This window comes from Meriones unguiculatus, chromosome 17 (assembly GCF_030254825.1).
Source record: "Meriones unguiculatus strain TT.TT164.6M chromosome 17, Bangor_MerUng_6.1, whole genome shotgun sequence".
NCBI lineage: Eukaryota > Metazoa > Chordata > Mammalia > Rodentia > Muridae > Meriones > Meriones unguiculatus.
Window position 1 is genome coordinate 49,626,140 of NC_083364.1, and position 16,148 is coordinate 49,642,287.

The window sequence follows — 16,148 nt, forward strand, 5'->3', positions numbered from 1 at the left end:
AATCCACGATTTTTCCTGTAGGTGACAATGTGGAAGAAAGCAAAGGCTATCTGGTCACTGCAGAAAGAAGGGTGAGAGGTGAAGCCTCAGGCAGAACAGATGAGATCATGGGGCTGAATAAGAATTAAGGCAGCCGCCAGGGACTCTGTGATGAGCAAACTGATTATTTTTTTATGTAGCCTCTATTCACACTTTTATGTTTGATTTTGTCCTTTGATTGTAATGACAGGTTGTGGTTACAGATTATTAAAGACGAACACTAAAGAAGTGACTAAAGAGTATGATTGGTGTCATCCCAGCAGGGAGGAGACGCAGAATGGAAGAACCTTTTTCCACTTCAGTCTTGAACAGTGTATCTCACTCTCACATACTTTGCCATGACCTTGGAGAATTTTCCGTACTCAGCGGTGCACTGATGCTGCCTTCCTGTGACATGACACAGCGGATGGTGGAAGGAGGTGAAGGACAACACTCCTACGGTTATTGACATATTTATTTACTGACAACTCATATTACTCAGGCATGTTGTAACACTTATAAACTCTTCTTTCGAGTCCCTTAATCCTTTCTCAGAAACACAGCCACTTTTAAATCTTCCTGAGGGGAAAAGTCTCAGTTTTTATGTCTTGGGAACACTGTACACAGTAAGGCTGATGTTTTTGAAGTAGTGTAGAAATATTCATTAATTAGGCCTTAGACATGAATATATAATCTAAGGCTGTGTATTTGGTTTTATTTCAAATTTGGGATTTGTTCTTGTTTTTGAGATACCTATATTTCACATAACTAGAAAGAAATTTTAATCATTAGACACCAAATACCACCTATATAACAATGCTTACTTAGTGATGGGGATGATGGCAAAAATAGGTAAAATATGAAATTCCTTTAGAAGGAGAATTATCAGGTTAAATATTTATGTTGGATTAAGTAAACTATATCTACATGCATGTACACAAGCACACACACACACAGAGCAAATAAGTCTGTAGTACCTAGTGAATTAACAGGAGTCCTACATTCTTAAATCCCTGATGAGTAGGAATACAGTGAATATTTACAATAAGGCAGTTTTCTAAATATAGAAATACTAACTCACCTTATAAGGTTGTGAATTAAATGCTACAGATTTCATCATTTATTGAATGAGGAAATTGACACAGAGAGGTTAGGATACTTAGCTAATGATCAAAGATTCTACAACCAGCATTAGGCCCAGGCAGTCTGATCACAGAGTTTCTATTACATAATACTCTTTTTTAATATTATCTGACCTTTCCAACTAGTAATGCCAACAATTTTATTTACTGACATATATCGTAGAGGACTTTTCCTCATTGCACAATAAAACAGTATATGTGTATCTGTGGGTTTATGAAAATTGATTGCACTGATACTAGAAAAACAAGAAACAGATGACCCTAAAATTTCATTCTAATGCAAAAGCATAATTGAGATATATTCATGCAAGGTGACATTTTACATCAGTAAAAAGAGGCAATACAATATAAATTAATGTCAAAGTATTGTTGAGTGATAAAATAAAAATTGAACACATTTATCATAGGTGAACATCTCTGTCCAAACACATGTGATTCTACTTGTTAGTGCTTTATATTTATGTATAATTTATATTTATATGATTGAGACTGTGCCTCAAAAAAAATAAGGTGGTGTGTAATGAAGAGGCCACCTGAGACCCTCCTATGTGCTTCATGTGCATCACTACACAGCTATGCACACATTTAGACACAGGTATGCATATTGCAAGTACACACACGCATAGTCATGAGATATAGCGATAGATGTGAGTTTTATTGTTGTTAAGTTCAGGAAAACATGGTGTGCTTAGATCACATAGCATTTCATGATTTTAAAAATATACAATAAAGTATTTGATGAAACTATTTTTTTTTTCTAATTTTCTTGTACAGGTAACCAGAAACTGGCATTAAAGTTGTCTGAGCATACAACTTTATGTACAAACTAATACTTGAGGACAGCAAGATAAATCAATGCGTAAAGATGTCTGCTTCCAAACCCGAAGATTTCAATCCCTGGGACCCACGTGATGGAAGGAGAGAGCCAGATTCTCCTGGATGTTTTCTGACCTGCACATGCCCACAAACACACACACACTCACACACACACACACACACACACACACACACAAAATAAATGAAGAAATGAAAAGAAAAACGTAAAAACAGAGCATATTAGTTTATAAGAGCTGATGTTACAGAGCACCACAACCTAAGTATCTTTACCAGAAACTTATTCCTTCCCTTCCCTGGATACTAGATATCTAAGCTCTAGCTGATGAGAAGCATGATTTCTTGAATGGATATATTGTCCTCTACTGTGGCCTGGTAAGGCTGCTCCCCCCCCCCAGAGGGTAAAACAAAAAGCAACCAAGCACACAACCATATGACCACAGCCAACATCAAAATCAAGAGATCTAACAGCCACTGGTCATTAATCTCTCTCAACATCAATGGACTCAACTCTCCAATAAAAAGACACAGATTAACAGAATGGATACATAAACAAAACCCAGCAATCTGTTGCATACAAGAAACACACCTAAGACACAAAGATAGACATTACCTGAGGGTAAAGGGTTGGAAGACGACTTTCCAAGCAAACGGACCCAAGAAGCAAGCAGGAGTAGCCATTCTAATATCTGATAAAATAGACTTTCAACCAAAATTAATCAAAAGAGATGGGGAAGGACACTTCATACTCATCAAGGGAAAATTCCACCAGGAAGACATCACAATCCTGAACATATATGCCCCAAATACAAGGGCACCCACATTTGTGAAAGAAACATTGATAAAATTTAAAGCACATATAGATCCACACACATTAATAGTGGGAGACTTCAACACCCCACTCTCAACAAAGGACAGGTCAACCAAACAGAAATTAAACAAAGAAACAATGTCTCTGACAGAGGTCATGAATCAAATGGACCTAACAGACATTTACAGAACTTTACACCCAAACACAAAAGAATTTACCTTCTTCTCAGCACCTCATGGAACCTTCTCCAAAATAGACCACATAGTGGGTCACAAAGCAAGCCTCAACAGATACAAGAAGATTGAAATAATCCCATGTATCTTGTCTGATCACCATGGAATAAAGCTGGACCTCAACAATAACAGAAATAACAAAAAGCCTACACACACATGGAAACTGAACAACTTGTTACTAAATGACAGCTGGGTCAGGGAAGAAATAAAGAAAGAAATTAAAGTCTTTCTAGAAATCAATGAAAATGAAGACACAACATACCCGAACTTGTGGGACACAATGAAAGCAGTGCTAAGAGGAAAGTTCATAGCACTAAGTGCCTTCAAGACGAAATTCGAGACAGCTCATTCAAGCACCCTAATGGCTCACTTAAAAACCCTAGAAAAAGAAGAAGCAGACACACCAAGAAGGAGTAGACGGCTGGAAATAATCAAACTCAGGGCTGAAATCAATCAATTGGAAACAAATAAAACAATTCAAAGAATCAATGAAACCAAGAGCTGGTTCTTTGAGAAAATCAACAAGATCGACAAACCCTTAGCCAGGCTAACTAAAAGGCAGAGAGACACCACCCAAATCAACAAAATCAGAAATGAAAAGGGGGATATAACTACAGACACTGAGGAAATCCAAACAATCATTAGGACTTACTTCAAAAGTCTATATGCCTCAAAAACACTTCAAAGAGCTTTGCAAACTAACATAACCATGATTGTGATAGAGCCTGGGAGCCTGACAAAGTAGCTATAAGATGTTGATGAAGGCGACCCCAGAGGCCTCAAAACTATTGTTATTGCTCTTGATTGCCTATCATAATGAGATGGCAAGACCCTGTTGCTGAAGGCATCACACAGGGCAGCGAGAAATCAAGCAAACTGAGCTAGAAGCTTCCTCTCTACAGGTTAACCCTATAGTGCTAGGAGGTGCTATACAGGCTGCTAGGAGAGAGACCAAGCTACAAAACACACAAGCTACAATATAATAATGACACGCCAAACAAGCTCTCTCTTGTGGTACAATGGTGTCATGGCTGTTATATTGGTAACCAGCTGCTTCCTGAATGTACATGAGCAAAACTGCATGGAGGACAACTCACAACTGATACTGTAAATACAGTCACTTGTACATGTCTGAGGAGGTCAAAGGCCTGGGGAGAAATTTACTGTTACTGTTTTGCTTAATGGTTACATTGTCAAACTGCCTACTAAAAACTCACGTTTATATACATAGATCAGTGCTGTTCTCTGCATTTGCTGGAGAAGATTTTTATGGCAAGCAGTAATGAAAACTTATACCTGATCAAAGTTTCAATAATTTACATCATCTTTCCAAGGCTTATGAAATATTGCAGAAGAGACAAAAAAGAATATAAGAGTCAGAGGATGGAGAGATGTGCAGCAAAAAGATGTCTTTTGAACATACCCCAGGCTTCGTACTCATAAACTCACTGTATCTGTGGTTACATTTACAACGTAATGCATAGCATTATGCATTCACAATGTCCCAGCATAGATGTGGTCCCACTGCACACTGAGACACTATTGGACATTAATGGCTGCTATGGAGGAGATTTTTAGTTTCTTCAATGATAAACCTATTGATAAGTTGTCTTATGCTCTATTAAATAATCTCCCACCTCTGTTTATGTAAGCAGCAATAACACAAGCACACACACATGCATACACACACACACACACACACAAGTAGTAAGTATGTTTGTTTGGAAAAGATGGGTTTAGGTATGAGAGAGAATGGGAGAAAAAGGCAGAGTAGTAAGGAATGAAAAGAACTAAAATTCATTATATATACTTAGTAAAGTGTGAAAGAATAAATTTTAAGTGTGCTTATATAAACATGGATTAAAATGTGTATTAAAATGATGTATGAGAACCACAGAAGAACAGACATTGTACATATGGAAAATTATTTCTGATTAAACATTTATCAATTTTTGGAAAGTATTTCAGACAGCACACATTCCTTTAACAAAATACTTGAACCTGCACAATTATAAAAAATTAGAAATTTATTGATCAAGGTGTTAATGCCTCGGAAGGCTAAGATCAAAGTGGGCAAATTTGGTGTCTGCTATCGGTTCTCCTCATTCTTCAAAGATGTCACTGTTCTATGGTGTTTTCCCATGACGGAGAGAAAGCTGCTCATTGTACCTTCTCCGTTAAGGGCACTAAACCTCATAATCACTTTCCAAAAGCCCCCACTCATAACATCAACACTTTTTTGGCTAGGTTTCAGTATAAGTTTTAGGAGGACCCATATATTCAGGCTAGAGCAGATAGACTCAGGGTGACGTGGTTATTGCTTAACGATAAATGGGCATAAATAAAAATGTGATGTGTCCTGTAGATGCCCACCTTCACATCTTACTTTCATTTCTCTAAGTTAAAGGACAAATAGTCCACTTAAACCTGTCTCTTCTTGTAAACTTGACAACGTATGAATGTACATGTTTATGAGAAAAAGGTATTTACCTTTCTACCAATATTATTATTATGATATATCTTCAAAGAAAATGTTGTTCTATGCTGTGCTTTCTGATAAATGAAACTTCGGACAAGATGTTCATTCAGGAACCTGATAGGGAATAACCTGAAAAATAGTATTTCATTTTACAGCAATTTTGAAACTCCAAATTCCTAGGTTTAGGAACATGTAGCTTCAAAGGGATAATCTTATCCAAAGACTGTAGGTTGACTTTTTATAGAAACATGTAATTTTCCTGAAAGCTGCTATGTTATGAATTATATAGAGTAATAAGTATAGGCCCTTGATAATATGTTGTCTTATTTTGGGCTTTAATTTGTACAGCACTGAGTGTAATTCCATAAAGTGGCCTCTCTGTGTGAATAAACATATTCTATTTAGATGCATCATTGAGCAGGCATTCTTTTTGCATTTATTTTTAAATATTTCTACTACTTACTAAAGTAACCCAGTGCCAGGAAGGGATTACCAGAAGTTTATTTTAAAAAAAAAAGAAAAGAAACATTCTTTCATCTCTGGCATTTGTGAGATGCCAGGCTGAGATGGCTGTAAGAGACACAAAGGTAGATCACCGCAGAATGCCAGGGTTTTCTTTTTAATCCTTGCCACTGTAGGCGGTCTTCTAGTTTCTGGTCCTTTCAGAAAGCTGCTGGGTTTTGTATATGTTCTATTGTCTGACTTATAATTTGGTCCTGTCTTTTGATAAGGCAATTTCCAGCTGGTCCTTTGAAAGATCACATGTATGCTGTCTTGAGGTCACACATGAAGTGGTGGTGCATCAAGAGGGTCCTGTGTTTTCAATGAGCTTTGCTATTAGGTTAGTATTTATATATTGTTTTTTCAATGGCATTATATTTTATTATATTTTCTTTAAAACTTAAATTAAAGAAGAAATGGAAGAAAAAATTCTGGCAAAACAATGATATTTTTGCATGTAAACTCAGGCAGTAGATTACTACTAAGAAATCTCTTTTTGTTTGTTACTAACTAAATGCACCTCCACACACTTGGTATATGTCTTTTTGAATAAGCAGACAAAGCAGAAATAGAGTGGGTATAAACATTACTATGGCTTAATAATCGTTGAATGATTTAGGAGGTGTCAGTAAGCAGGGATTTCTGAGGCACATGCTGTCTTTGAGAGGAGAGACTGGCTTAGTTCAAACTAATTTGTTATGCAGGCACTTTGGAGAATATATTTGCCTAGCCCCAGGCATTCAGAAGTCTTTGTGTCTGCTGGTAGGTAGGTTATCTGAGTGAGAATGTGAAAAGGGGGGAATCAAAAACAATCTTTATCTACATTAGTGTGACTCTATCTTTCTTTCTTTTTCTCTTCCTTCCTTCCTTCCTTCCTTCCTTCCTTCCTTCCTTCCTTCCTTTCTCTTTCTTTCTTTCTTTCTTTCTTTTTCTTCCTTCCTTCTCTCTCTTTTCTTATTTTTCCTTCCTGTTTTTGGTCTTACACATCAAGCATCTTGTTAGTAAAACAGTAAGGAAGGGGTTCAGTGAAGCTGCAATTCTCTCTCATCTAAGATGCATGGTATGATAGGGTTGCAGTAGAGCAGACATGCTGCAGGGGGGCAAACTTGGCAAATGAGGAAATGACCCAGGTCTTGGGAGGAAAGTGTAGTATCTATCATCCACAGCTTCACCTCACCACACCTCCAGCCAGCTGTGCTACGACATCCACGGGAACCAAGGGCTTTGCTTCTTTTTTTTTTTTTTTTTTTTTTTTTTTTTTTTTTTTTTTTTTTACGAAGTGAATTTATTGTAATTCAAGATTAATTCCATAAAGTGACTACTGACAGCAGCTGATCCAAGAACAGACTGACATCTACTGGGATGTATAAAAGATAGTTGAGAGCTTGAGAACATATAGGCTACTCTGGTTAGGAAAACAGGTAGGCTAACAGCAAATCTTCACCTCTCCCTCAACTCCTCCAAATCCAATCTCCCAGTCTCATTCCTCACTCTGCAGCAGACCATCTTTTTAGGCCTCCCTTTTCCCCTTGTCTCCCTTTCTCCAACTCCATCTCCAATGGACTACACAGATATTTCCTTCCTAACCTCCCTTCCTCAACTCATCTGTTTTATCTTACTCCTCCCCACCAGGTGTTCCCTGTGAAATCATAGGCCACTCCTGCTAAAGAAGCAGGTAGGCTAAGGGCAGACCTTTACCTCTCTCCACATTCCTCCAAGTCTAATCTCCCAGCCTCACGCCCAGCTCTGCGGGCTTTGCTTCTTTAGGTAAAAAAGTATGTTGACTACTTTAATGAAAATGATTACCACTATTATTGTTATCAGTAACCTTATTTACTATTAATTATATAAAGACTCTTTTCAGATATGTGCTGCACTATTATCGGCAATAGTTATTGTATATGGTACTGGATTTCATAAGGACATTTCATATAAGAATATAGTATATTTTACCATGCTTCAAACTTCCTTTTTTTCACCCTCCTCCATATTGTTAGTCCCCTTTGTTTTCCTAGGTAGCTAGGTAGCTTTGTTTCTATTGTCATGCCATTCCCACACAAATACACACATGTATTTAAGTGTGTGTATATATATACATATATATATATGTGTATACTTAAGTATATATGTATACATATGTATATATACCTAAGTTTATATAAATTCTAGGATCCACAAACTAGAGAAAAAGCTGACAGGATATTGTTCTCTATGACTTAAATAGCTTAATATGACAATCATAGTTCTAGCCTATTTTTGAAATTGACATAATTTTGTTCTTATGCCCCAGTAAAATTCTTCTGCACTTTAATACCACGCTTTCTTTATTCCTTCTTTTTTTGACACTCAGTGAGGTTGACTTCATTACTTTAGCTAGTACGACTCCTGCTGCAATCAACATTGTCGCAAGTATCTCTGTGATATATTGACCTGGGCTCCTCAGGTAACTGCCAGAGTGGGTAGAACACTTTCTTCCTGTCTGAGCTACTATTAAACTGTGTGTGAAAAGGGTAGATTCGCAGTGCAGTAAGGGTATCAAGACTGTCAAAACATGGGAAGATAGTTCTTTGCTTTATGAAAAGTAGCTCACCCAATCACAAACTTCAAATTATAATGGATTAGTATTTGAAGCCATGCATTTTTTCAGTCTTACAGTTTATAGTAATAAAGAATGATAGGACGTATATTCAACTAAAAAGTAGCCACTGTTTATATGAGTGAGTATATATCATGTGTGTCTTTTTGCTAACAAAATGCTCAATCCCCATCCTGAAAGGCAAAGAAGATGGAAATCAGAAGAAGAAGAAAACAGGAAACAACCTAGGAACCTGCTACAGAGGGCCTCTGAAAGCCAGAAGAAGAAAACAGGAAACAACCTAGGAACCTGCCACAGAGGGCCTCTGAAAGCCTCTGCCCTGCAGACTATTAAAGCAGATGCTGAGCCTGATGGCCAACTGTCAGGCAGAGTGAATGGAATTTTATGTAAGAAGTGGGAAATAGCAAGAGCTGGAGAGGACAGGAACTCCACAAGGAGAGCAACAGAACAAGAAAATTTGAACACAGGGAACTTCCCAGAGACTCATACTCCAACCAAGGACTATTCATGGAGATAACCTAGAACCCCTGCACAGATGTAGCCCATGGCAGTTCAGTGTCCAAATGGGTTACATAGTAATGGGAAGAGGGACTGCCTGTAACATAATCTGATTGGCCTGCTCTTTGGTCACCTCCCCCTGAGGAGGGAGCAGCCTTACCAGGCCACAGAAGATGACAATGCAGCCACTTCTGATGAGAACTGATAGACTAAGATCAGAAAGGAGAGGAGAACCTCCCCTATCAGTGGACTTGGGGAGGGGCATGCATGCAAAAAGTACTATAGGTATATAAGAAATATGGATACAGTACTTACAAAGTAACCTGTGTGCATTATTCATTTGCACTTGCTTGCTTGTGTGTGTTTGTGTACGTGTGGGAGGGTGGGATCGGCAGGGGAGGAGGGAGGGGCTTATGGGGGGATACAAAATGAATAAAGTGTAATTAATAAAAATTATATTAAAAACGTAGCCACTGAAAAATGTATTTGTTTTTGAAAATGTATTGTTTCATTGTTGTTGTTTTGGTGTGTATGTCTGTCTGTGTGTGTGTGTGGTGTTTGTGTTAAGATAGAATCTTGCTATGTGTTCCTAGCTAGCCTAGTACTCATTATGTTGTATATGGAGTTACTAATTATGTAACACAAGCTTATCTCAAATTCACTCAGCCTCCCAAGTGCTGAGATTTCAAGCATCTGTCACTGTGCATAACATTCCACCTCAGAGTTATAAAAACAGTTACTAAAATGTTGCTTCAGGGATGAGTATATGGCTCAGTTGGTAAAGTGCTTGCCACATGAGCATCAAGACGTGAGTTCAGGCCCCGAGCGTCCACATGAGAGCCAGAAGCAGTGGGGGATACCTGTAATCCTGGATCTGGGGAGCCAGAGCCTGGATTACCGAGGTTTGCTGATCAGTCTGTCTGTCCAAATCAGTGAGCACAACTTCAGTGAGAGGCCCTGTCTCAAAAGAATAAGCTGGAGAAATAGTTGAGAAAGGCTACCTACACTGACTTCTGGTCTTCACAGGCACGTGCATAAGCGTGGAAATATACACATAAGCAAACAAACTAATGCACACGTACACAAACACACACAAGGAAGCAAGTGCAAATGAAAAATGCACACAGATTACTTTGTAAGTACTGTATCCATATTTCTTATATACCAATAGTACATTTGTAAGTTTTAAGACATATGATAAGCAAATATGATGGTATTTAAAGATGTTCATTTTCATGGTTTTCATTCTCCTTTTACTGTATTTTGTTTGGTAACATCAGTGAGTAAAATGTACAAGATATCTGCTATGTGTCTACTCAGCACTGTTTGAAGAAAATATCAACCTCCATCTCTGCCCAGACCTTTCCTTGCCCAAATCAGAATTTTTACACATTTAAAGTTCAAGTTTTAGTATTTAAGCAGATATATTTCATCTCATATGCTTCTACCTTTCCTTAAAAGCTAACCAACCACCACCAACAACAAAAATAGTAAACCAAAGTGACAAAACAGAAGGACCAGGTTTGATGTGCAGCCTACTGATTGACTTTTGACCAGAAGGTCACCGAAGTCCTGAGGGCGGGTGTGACTTAGGTAGCTTTAGAAAACTCCTTTCTGGACTTGAAGGAGCTACCAAAACGAAGTGTATTCGTTTTTCTGTAGGCATAGAACATTAAATCTGTGCCATTGCTTCAGAGGTTCAAATTCTATAGTACTGTGTGTTCCTGTGACCTCCCAGGGTTTCCAGTACCCATAAATACAAGCAATAAAAGGCTCTTCCTCCATGGAGGCTCATTTTAATTTCAAGTCATATTAATCCTCATAACAATGAATGGTTTAATTTTAACCAAGTAATTCATGACAGATGAGACATCACCAGGGAATCAGCTGGAAAATGATTCCTTTTTGTTTCTTCCTTTATCAGGATTCTGAAGAAATAAAGAAAATGGGGTCAGAGCTGACTAATGACTGTTTATGTAGCATTGTAAGACCCTCAGCATCTCAGCTAACATATTTGTCTTAAAATTTATATCTGAAGGCTTAATGAAGTTCCATGTATCCTAGTGGATATCTGTATTTTAATAACAGACTTCTTACATTTAAGAAGCTTTCTGCTTGAAATATCAGATCTATATTCAACTTGAAGCATGACATAGGAAACTATCTCTAAGTATAGATCACCTGCTATTTTCATATAGCTGTTTGTATACATTAAATGTTGTACTGGGTATGGTAGCTCATTTCTATAATGTTAGAACCCAGGATTCTGAAGCCAGGGGATTGCTGCTAACCTGTGCCCGACCTGATCTACACTGTGATTTTCAGGCTGGCCAGGCCACACAGGCAGACTCTATATATAAAAAAAATAAAATAAAAAGTAAATGAAAAGAAATAGATGCATGCTAAAGAAAAAAATTAAATATAAAGTCTTTTTATCTTTCTTTTTAAATAAAATCTTCCTCAACTAAGAACATAGTGTCACCCTTCTGTGTTCTCAGCGTTTGTATCATGTCTATTCTTTTATTTTAACTTTTATTAATTACACTTCATTCACTTTGTATCCCCCCATAAACTCCTCCCTCCTACCCTCCTAATCCGACCTTCCCTCCCCCTTCTCCACACATGCCCCTCCCCCAAGTCCACTGATAGGTGAGGTCCTCCTCTCCTTCTTTCTGATCTTAGTCTATCAGTTCTCATCAGAAGTGGCTGCATTGTCATCTTCTGTGGCCTGGTAAGGCTGCTCCCCCCTCAGAGGGAGGTGATCAAGGAGCAGGCCAATCATTTTATGTCATCTCTATTTTTAACTCTTCTTCATGACTATGTTGTTACATTTCTAGTCTCTACCTTTGTCTCTTCTTATTTATGTTAGTTTGTGTTATTACTAGCCATTTCAATCATGTCCTCTTTCATGTATACCTTGATAATAGCTTGTTACTTATCTGCCCATCTTCATATCCTCTGTTTATACTCAATTCACTTAGATGCAGAATAATATTCTTAAGGCACAGATGAGAAAATTCTACTCCAATCATTCTTATCTCCAGGAGTTTCTGTTACTGACAAAACAAATCCAAGTGCTTCACCAAATCTAATACCTTCCCTCAGAGACTGAGGGGCTCGAGACAATTTTCTACCCTGAATTTTATCTTCTCTTTTAAAAACATTTTAAAACTATTTTGAGATTATAACTAACATCATTTTGTCTTTCTCTTTCCTTCGTCTAAAACCTTTCATGTGCACTTCTTTCTTTCTTTTAGATCCAATGCCTCTTTTCCTTTTATTGTTGTTTCATATATTTTCCCTACATATATAAATAGAAACTGATCAGTCTGTGTAATGTCACTTCTATATATCTGCTTTCAGAACTGACCATTTTGTATTTGGTTAACCAACTGGTGTGCTCTTCCCTGGAGGGGGGGGGAGCTTTCCCACTCTCAGTCTTCCTTAGTTGCTGTAGTTCTGTGTCTAGGTTGGGGTCTTGTGAGTTTTCATCTTTCCACATTTGCATGTCTATTGTCATTTTTCTTCAGGTCACATGTAAGCAGCCATGTTGGTGAGAATTCCTGGGTGTAGCTTTTGACATGTCTAGAAGACCATACTCTTTTTCTTTTGTGCACAGTGTAATTTGGAGTTTATTTTCTCCTCCATGTGCATGCAATTGTGAAGGCAATTGGCACTCCATAGGTGAAGAAACTCCAAATGTCCCCCTCTCAGTACACAGCTACATCTGAGCTGTTGCAGAACCAGATTCTGCGGTTTTGCACCCAGAGAAAAAGTCCAGGGAACCAGCTTACCTCTCCATTGTTTGCAGGTTTTCTAGAACACACCCGTTTTTGTTTTTTGTTTTTGTTTTTGTTTTGTCAAGGTCTTTTGTTTCTCAGGAACTGTTGAATCTGTTGTGAATATTTAGTTAAATTTCTAGGCTGAATAGTAAGTAGTCTTAGTTGATGTAGTACCATCAACCAAGAGACAGCTCCCTGTTCCCTCTGATTTACAAATTCTAAATGCTTAAAATGCTTAAAATCTGAAAACTAACCCAGTTTAAGTGCACATAGGGCTGGCTTTAGATGTTTTGGGCATTTATCAAGTTCGCTGTCAGGTCTATGGTGCTCTTTAGAGTACAGTGAAACCATGAATCAGAGAGCCCTCCTCTACCTTCATGAAGTAAGATCACTCTGTTAATTTTTATTTATGTTTCTGTGGGGTGTGTGAGTGTGCGAGTGAGTGCCTTCTTGTGTGCATGTGTTGCATGTATGTGTATGTGTGTATGTGTTCATGTGTGGAGCCCAGAGGTAAATATCAGACTGCTCTCTCCATCACTCTTTATCTTGGCCTTGGAGGCAGAGAATCTGGAACCCACTAATCCAGCTGGGCTGGCTGGAAGACCATATTCTTATAGCAAACCTCTGGCTTCTCTGGCTCTTATAATCTTTCATCGTCTTCAGCAATGACCCACCTGAAACTTAGAAAAATCATTTATGGTACAGAAAACCTAGCTAACTAACCAGAGCAAGTGCAATCATGAGACTTGGAGAAAAACTTAAAATTGCCACTTTATTCAACCACCATAATCTCTAACTACATTCTAAATATTTATCATTATACACACAGATAGGTGTCTTCCTCATCAATCATCAAGGAAACTTCACTTTGAAACAAATTATTACTATTGCAAAGAATCATAAATTATCAAAATGCGGAATTGTGGAGTTCAGTGCCAACTGGCACATCTTTTTTGAGTGCCATTGACCTTTTCTAATCTTGCTGTTGTTCTCTTCAGTTTTCATAAGCATTCAAGATGAACTTACATGTACTAGGTTCTGTGCTAAATGCTGACAACCCCATGGATGTCATTTCTTTGTCCACCAGAGCCTAATATAGATGGCAACGATCTCTGAAATCTTGCCCTGCATGCAAAGCTTTAATACTTTCTCAAAGTTCTGAGCAGGGTATAATTGCCACTACTCTTTTTAAAGGCATTATTTACAGGTGGTACATAAAATTTATATAATTTAAGCCTTGATAAGTTTTGATAATCATATCCAATCATGAGAGCAGCAGATAATCAAAATATACTAGAGTCCTTAGTCTTAAAAATATTCTGACATTCCTTCTCTATTCAAACTCCCCTTAAGGAACAACTGATTTGCTCATTTTGACTATAGGTTTTTCCTTCTTTAACTCACATACAGTTATCATTAGAACATTGTTAGGCTTATTTCACTTAGCAGAAGTCTTTGTACATACATTTGTGACTTGAGCTACATGATATTTTATTACTATTTCATGGTATGACTACATTATTATAATTTACTCATCTGTTGTCCAGATGATAAGGTTTGGATTGTTCCTGCTTTTTGGCTACTATGAAAAATGTTGCTATAATCACAACTGTGCATTTGTGTAGACATGTATATTCATTTCTCTTAAGTGTGGTGTCATAAACAAAAAATTGCATGTTTAACATGGTCTATTTTTGAATTGAGTTTAAAAGTAGCATAATCTTTTCCCCCTGTACCAACCCTCTTAGGTATCTACGCTTACTTTTCCACCAGATACGCTCTATGTCAAAAAGGCCCGAACCTTCCAAACCAGCACCATTAACCAGTAAGTAAGTTTTCAAACACCTATGCCAATTTGGGCCATCTCACATTCAGAGCAGAATAAACACTGAGCCTGTGTCATACTCAGTTAGTAGCAATAAAGCCATATGACAGGAATATAGAAGCACAATTTTCTAAAAAACTAAAATTGTGTTCTGACTACATCTTCACCTCTTCTGCCATTTCTTCAAGTCCAATCCTCTACTAGTGCAAACCCTTATGTTTGCAGCAGAACCTGCTGAAGCCTCCCTAAACCTTATTGCTAAGGGATCCCTCATCATCCCCTCTTGACCTCTCTCCTCCATCCTCATTGTTTTGGGTGACCTATCACCCAATTCAAACCAGCAATCCCTGGGAAACCACAGATCCCTCTGGCAGTAGGATCATACCGGATCTTCACCTGTCCCTCAGCATCTCCAAATCTAAGCTCCCGGCATTCTCATTCCTAGCTATGCAGAAAACCAGCAGCTACAGGCCTCCCCTTCCTCCCTGCCACTGTGTCCTCCAGTGGACTACGGAGATCCTTACAACCTCCCTCCCCTACTCCAGCAGGCACCTGTGAACGCATAAGCAGCTCTACCCACGGAAGCACGTAGGCTACCTGGAGACTTTCACATCTCCTTTTGCTCCACCAAATCAAATCCCGCAGTCTCATCCGCACCTCTGCATCAGAACGCCTGCTGCAGCCTCCCTCTCCTCCCCTACCCATCTCCAGTGGATCCCACAGATCTTCCCCTCCTAACCTCTTTCCCTGAGTAGACTAGTTACTTTATCACAGCCCACAACCCCAAGAGGCAATCCCTGGGAAGCCACAGGCAATTCCATCAGGGAAGCAGTTAGGGTAATTTCAGATTTTTAGCTCTTCCCCCATTTGCCAAGTCCAATTCCCAAGTCTCATCTCCAGCTCTTCAGCAGAATGTATGTGGCAGCCTCCCACCTCATCTCTAGTGGATCCCACAGACCTTCCCCTCACAATCTCCCTCCTTGCTCTGATCAGAAAAGAAAGTAGGCTAACTGTAGAGCTTTAACTCTTTCCCCATTCCTCCAAGTTCAGTCTTCCAGTTTCATGCTCAGCAAAATAAACAAACAAACAAATAAATAAATAAATGAGGAGAGATCTCAAACTAACAACAGCACATCTGAAAGCTCTATAAGAAAGGATAAATCACTTGCAAAAGGAGTAGACAACATAGTATAAGCAAATCCAGGCTGAAATCATACAAAGAGAAACAGATGAACAAACAAACTAATATAAAAGAATTAATAAAAATGAGAGTTGGCCATTGGTACAGGAGACAACTTCCTGAACAGAACACCAACAGCACAGGCTCTAAGAGCAACAATCAATAAATGGGACCTCATGAAACTGAAAGGCTTCTGTAAAGCAAAGGACACCACCATCAAAACAAAACAACAGTCTACAGATTGGAAAA

General features: G+C 38.3%; 1 pseudogene; it reads left to right on the forward strand.

Moving 5' to 3' along the window:
- Positions 1-316: 316 nt before the first annotated feature.
- The window catches only part of LOC110543969 (14-3-3 protein epsilon-like), a 45,893-nt pseudogene continuing 30,061 nt past the window's right edge, over positions 317-16,148 (forward strand).